This window comes from Lampris incognitus, chromosome 18 (assembly GCF_029633865.1).
Source record: "Lampris incognitus isolate fLamInc1 chromosome 18, fLamInc1.hap2, whole genome shotgun sequence".
Taxonomy (NCBI): domain Eukaryota; kingdom Metazoa; phylum Chordata; class Actinopteri; order Lampriformes; family Lampridae; genus Lampris; species Lampris incognitus.
The window spans coordinates 13,811,350-13,818,306 of NC_079228.1; positions in this window are offsets into that span (position 1 = coordinate 13,811,350).

Sequence of the window (6,957 nt, forward strand, 5' to 3'; positions counted from 1 at the left end):
ATGAAAATCATGCATACAATCTTTCAGTGGCGCTAGAGGCTTTTAACATCCATATGTAATACGTTGGTAGTTGGAGATACCTGTCAGCATGTAAAGTGTGTGTGTGTGTGTGTGTGTGTGTGTGTGTGTGTGTGTGTGTGTGTGTGTGTGTGTGTGAGTAAGCATGTGGACCTCCATATATGAATGCGTGCAGAATGTGACCGTTGTTAAATAATCCCTTTTTCGTCTCGCTGTCTTTACTGAACTGACCGGTAACTGCACATGCAAGCATTTGTGTTAGGGAGAGAAGTTTTTTGTATTATTTATTTATTTATTTGTACATTTGTTCCCCCCCTTTTCTCCACAGTTGTATGCGGCCAATTACCCCACTCTTCCGAGCCATCCCGGTCGCTGCTCCACCCCCTTTATGCGGGGAGGGCTGCAGAACCACCACATGCCTCCTCCAATACATGTGGAGTCGCCAGCCGCTTCTTTTCACCTGACAGTGAGGAGTTTCACCAGGGGGGACGTAGTGCCTGGGAGGATCACACTATCCCCCCCCAGTTCCCACTTCCCCCTTCCCCCCCAAACAGGTGCCCTGACCGACCAGAGGAGATGCTAGTGCAGCGACCAGGACACATACCCACATCCGGCTTCCCACCCGCAGACGCGGCCAATCGTGTCTGTAGGGACGCCCGACCAAGCCGGAGGTAACACAGGGATTCGAACCGCCGATCCCAAAGCTGGCAACGGAATAGACCACCACGCCACCTGGGCGCCCCGAGATCTATTTTGAGGATTTCCAGTAATGTTTTTTTTAAATTTCTACTTATGTTGAATACAATGAGATCATTTAACAACATGGCGTGACGTCTGCAGGATCTGTGCCTCCTGCTTTAACATAAATCAATACAGATATTAGAGTCTCACTCCCATAAAGACCCAAGCTGAGATTAGAAATGCTCTATCCATGAATGTCACTTTTGTTCTTTTCCCTTTCCTCATCACACTGTTCCTCAACCACAGCCAACAGCATCCGCAGTATACAAGGTGATCTAAGCCTCAAGCCCTTAAGTCCCCCCCCCCCCCAAACAGAGTTGTGTTGGACAGTGACTGTCCCTCCAAGGAGTCTGATTGGAAACGACTGTCCTAATAATTGCCAAATTTCCTGTCACATTACAGCTCTCAACTCTTGTGGGGCCACTGGCTGCCAAGCACCGGTAACAGCTAATGAATTATACATCCTATAGGAAGAGAGGGAGAGGGAGACAGAAGAGGGAATTTGTGTGTGTGTGTTAGTTATCACATCTTTAGATGCAATACTGCCTTCAGCATTCAACAAGTGATTAAAAAATGCTGACTGGCAGAGCGATATGGAGATGGGAAGGTGGAAAAGAATACGAATGGTTGAGAGAGGCGTGATCACATACACGCACCGTCATCATCGGCAGTCACTCGGGGTCCAGTATGATTGTCCTCCCTCTGGGTCTTCAGGTGGGTGTAGAGGCTGATCCTGGAGCCGCATAATGGGAGGACGCCTGCGTGTGACAGCTTTTTACATGGAGTAGCTGATGCTCCTGCAGCCACCACACGGTCCTTGGCAGGGGGGTGGCCAGAGTCCAGTGGCATGGAGAACCAAGACGATTGGGGACCACCCTCTGTTGCAGCCCTCATCCACCTTCACTGCCGTTGTGACCCGGAGACATCTTCCACCAGTTCCCCCTTTGAGGTCTTGGTTGGATCGGGCTTTGTCTGGAACCTTCCCCTTGACCTGTCTGCCTTAGGTGACCCTACCAGGAGCCAAGCTCTGAACGGCACAGCTCTTGGGATCATTGGTGCACGCAAGCTTCTCCACCACGAGAGGGTGGTGATCCAGGAGAAGACCCACACACATACACACACACACACACACACACACACACACACACACACTCGCGCTGACTGAAGATGGGAAGTAGCAGGTGTGAGGTAGGTTTAACTATGTTGGGATATGCAGAGGAGCATCTGTCCCTCACTGAAAGCTGGCAAACTAACAGTTGACATGCCGACAAAGACACATATAGCGGAGCACTTGCAGACGACATGAAAACCTTCACACAGGCCTCCACCAAGGCTGGTGCCGACCGGTCGGTTAGCGAATAAACAGACCCAACCCCCTCGGAATGAATTGAAAAATTATTTCTTACACGGGGATCAATAATCGGGCGTATACGGAGGTTTGATGTGGAAGGATCAGTGCGATCCCCGTGAGCCAAATACGCACTCATGTAAAGCTTTCTAATGATGGAAGAAATTGATAGCGGCTTATCTTCCGTTATGGGCCCCAATTTCTCCCCGTTAGGCGGGCGTCCGCATTTGCACGGTGCAGGCGTACGTCAGCGCTCGCGCACGTTTATGTTCACACACGAGGACGGGTCCATCCATCTGTACGAGGAGCTCATGTGGGAGCATCAATATTTCATGATTTGTTTTGTTCGATGAATGCGTGCTTACCTGTGCTGGCGTGAGTTATGGAGGCGCGGGCCCGTGTGTCAGCGGGATTTAACAAATCATCCCGTGATCAGAGGAAGGAGGGAAGCAGAAACTCCCGCCACGCCAAGCACCAGAAACCCTGCTGGTAGTGTAGTCGTGGTGACGATCACCCATTGATTCTGGCAATTGGGCAGAAACGTTGTTTTTTGTGAACCAGTGAAATAGCTCCGGCTCTTCTTCTTCTTCTTCTTCTTCTTCTTCTTCTTGGCTTCATGACTTATTTATTTCATCTTTTCATTCATTTTTATCACTTGTTTGTCTGTGGTAAAACTCTTGTCACAACTCCTGCACATTATAAAATATGTATTTGCCAATTTGTCTTTGCAAGCCCCCCCCTCTCCTCCCCTCCCCTCCCCTCCCCTCTCCTCTCCTCTCCTCTCCTCTCCTCTCCTCTCCTCTCCTCTCCTCTTTTTTCTCCCCAACTGTATCCAGTCAATTACCCCACTTTTCCGAGCCTCCCCGGTTGCTGCTCCACCCCCCCCCCGCCGATCCGGGGAGGGCTGCAGACTACCACATGCCTCCTCCGATACATGTGGAGTCGCCAGCTGCTTCTTTTCACCTGACAGTGAGGAGTTTCACCAGGGGGACATGACGCGTGGGAGGATCATGCTATCCCCCCAGTACCCCCCCCCGAACAGGCGCCCCGACCGACCGACCAGAGGAGGCGCTAGTGCAGCGACCAGGACACACACCTACATCCGGCTTCCCACCCGCAGACACGGCCAATTGTGTCTCTAGGGACGCCCGACCAAGCCAGAGGTAACACAGGGATTCGAACCGGAGATCCCCGTGTTGGTAGGCAACGGAATGGACCGCTAACCCACCCGGAGGCCCCTATAATGCAATGCAAATTTAACTCGAGTACTAACCAAGAAACCTTGCAAAGTTTCCTCCACCAGGTTTTATAAGGTTGGTTTCATTTGTGCCTAAAAAGGAAATTCAAGTACTAAGAGGTGCTGTGTGTGGCGAGTCCGGTTTCCCTGAAGCATTACAAGATGTGTAACTATCATCAGGCATTGCTAAGTTGTACCGGGTGAAAGATTCTTCAACCCCCGGCCCGGCCACCAGCTTTCTATATTCAAACACAGCAGCCAGGCCGGCTGGGCGGAGCTTATCGTTTAATTTCCCGGTGAGGGTGAGGACACTACGGGCAACAGACATGCAGACTACTACCCAACCTCTGCAAGAGAATGTGTTTCTAAGCTGAAACTGAAAGGCATCTCTTTTCCCCCAGGCGTTGCTTGTGTTTGCTCAGGGTGAGTATCCGTGCTCCTCTGCCAGCAGAAACGCACCGTGGTGTCATATATAATTCAACACTAAAACACTGCCGTCCACGGAGAAACACGCGGCTTGCTTTCCAGCGGATAACACCGGGGTGGGGTGACATTTACCAGCTGTCATGCCTCTCTCTACCGTGGCATGCCTTGCACGTATGCCTGCAGCCGCAGGCTTACGTGCCCCGCCACCGTGTCAGGAGGACCGGGTGTTAATGGATCCGTCAGTCCATCCATCCGTTGGAGGGCCCTGCTAGATGGATGGGGTTAACCTCATTAGACCAGCCTTTCTCATGTCCGCTCACAAGTGCTACACTATGTAGACACACACACATGCGGCAGTCACTCGGGGACGAGTATGACCGACCGTCCTCCCCCCTGGGTCTTCCGGTGGGCATAGAGGCTGATCCTGGAGCCGCATAATGGGAGGACGCCTGCACGTGACAGCTTTTTACGTGGGGTGCCTGATGCGCCTGCAGCCACCACACGGCCCTTGGCAGGGGGTGGCCAGAGTCCAATGGCACGGAGAACCAAGACGGCTGGGGGCCACCCTCTGTTGCAGCCTTCATCCGCCTTCACTGTCGTTGTGACCCGGAGACATCTTCCACCAGGTCCACCGTTGAGGTCTTTGTTGGATCTTTGTCCGGTCGCGCTTCGTCTGGAACCTCCCCCTTGACCAATCCGTCTTGGCTCCCAGGAGCCAAGCTCCAGGTGGCGTAGCTCTTGGGATCATTGGTACTTGTGAGCTTCTCCACCACGGCAAGGTGGCGATCCAGGAGAAGACACACAAACACACACCTGCTCTGGAGTTGTGTTGTGATACACAGCCATATCTGCCCAGGCACAAGGCCGTGGCTCTTCAGTCGTAACGGGGCTTCAGCTTTCGCCATCATTTTCATCACAAGACCTCCTGAAACGGCGATCCTCAGCTGTTCTGTCTTCTGAGAAGCCTTTCAGTTCCCTGTGGCCCCTGCTGCCGCTTCGTCAAGCGATTTTTAATTGCGGCGAGTTCAGAAATGTAGCGAGGAATAATTAAACCCGATCAGCCTAACTGGTAAAAATATTCACACACGACTGAGTCGTTACAACACACATGTTGCGTACTCGCTCGCTTCTTCTTTTACTCACTCCTTCACCCAGTTACTCATTCACCGCCCCCCCCCCACACACACACACACATGCGGTGCCTACCCTTACCAGAGCTGCTGTAATTTGTTATGGTGCCATTGGTCATGTGTGGGGAATAGCTTATTGGAAGAATGTATTCCTTTCTTACGGTCCCTAATTGGAAAAAAAGGCATGTTTGAAGGAGCAGTTGTGTGTATAGATTGTTTCTTCGCACATCTTGTCTAACTGCCTGTCAACGGCCTATTGATCAGCGGCCTGCGTTGTAGAGAGGTCTATCCCTCATCCAAAATGACTGTAGCGTTGGAACAAGCCTTACGTGTTGTACGCAGGGCGACGGTGCTCGTGTGGCATCCGAAATGCTCTTTTGGCAGTATTATAAACACGTGCGACTAGACACGAAAAATACTCAACTTACAGTTTTTCACAGTTGTTTACACACCGAAGTTGGACCTTGACATGCACTCACATTTGCTGACACCTGAAAGTCATGCCAAATCCCTAAACCAAGTCTGCGTGCACAGTTTCTGCTTTATACTCGGGTTTTCAATTCTAAACCACACTTTTTGCAAAACACTACACACAGTCCTCTATATTGGACACAACCGTCAATATGACAGTCTCTTGTGTTCCTTTGGAAAGCAACGCCAATCACTATGCCAAGCTTTATCTACCAACTGGCAACACCCACTCCTCACAGCTGTAAACACTAGTTGCTTAAATTGTGTACTAAGGGGGTGTCCGGGTAGTGTTGTGCTCTATTCCGTCGCCTATTAACACTGGGATCGATGGTTCGAATCCCTGTGTTACCTCCAGCTTGGTCAGGCATCCCTACAGACGCAATTGGCCGTGTCTGCGGATGGGAAGCCGGATGTGGGAATGTGTCCTGGTCGCTGCACTAGCGCCTCCTCTGGTCGGACGGGGCGTCTGTTCGGTGGAGGAGGGGGAACTGGGGGGGGAATAGCGTGATCCCCCCACGTGCTACGTCCGCCTGGCGAAACTCCTCACTGTCAAGTGAAAAGAAGCAGCTGGCGACTCCACATGTATCGGAGGAGGCACGTGGTAGTCCCGGATCAGCAGAGGGGGTGGAGCGGCGACCGGGATGACTCGGAGGAGTGGGGTAGTTGGCCAAATTCAGTTGGGGAGAAAAGGGGGAGCAATAAAAAAAAAATGTGTGCAGTAAGAAATCAGAGCTTTAGCACTATAAAAGATCACAGATGAGCGCTCGTGTTTTGGAGTACAATGGAGGTCAATGGTGAAGCAAGAGCAAGAGTAAAAGGAGTGAGAGGAAGAGGAGGAAGAGGAAGGACAGTTGTCTCAGATGAGCTCAGGGCCACATTGGTTGACCATGTGCTCAACCATAGAGTGATTATGAGGGAGGCTGTGCAGAGAGTTCATCCCTACCCGAGCCGCTACACGGTTGCATCCATCATCCGTACACACAGAAATGAGGCCCGGTAAGTTACCTACTATCTACACTGTGCTACTGCTCTTTATGTAAGTATGCTGCAGTATCCTGCAGTATCAGCATGTTACTCAGTGACTGTTGGCCAGTGTTACACTAATGTCATTTCTGTAACCGATCATATCATATTTTTGGATTTTCTGCAGAACTGAGAGACGACCAGGCCATGGTGGAAGACACCAGAACAGGAGGCCGCTGTTATGAACACGGTGGTGGCAAACAGCGTCAGTAATCCTGAACCACATAATTACAGACAACACAATATTCAGTAACGTTCACCAGGTGAGCTTGTCTACGTTGGACTGCGTATCACAGCGTGACTGAGTCCGGATGAAACAGGTCTACAGGGTGCCATTTGAGCGAATCTCAGAGAGGGTTAAAGAACAGCGCTATGAATATGTGCAATTTACTATCATCAGCACTGTATAGAGACATTACAGTACTGTAATGCAGTGTATTGTGCTTCACCATATGACTGCTCTGGGTCTATTTCTCTTCTGTTTTATAGTCTTGGAGCTGGATGCTGCTGCAGTTCAGCACATTTATATTTTTATTGAAGAGGCTGGCTTTAACCTAGCCAAA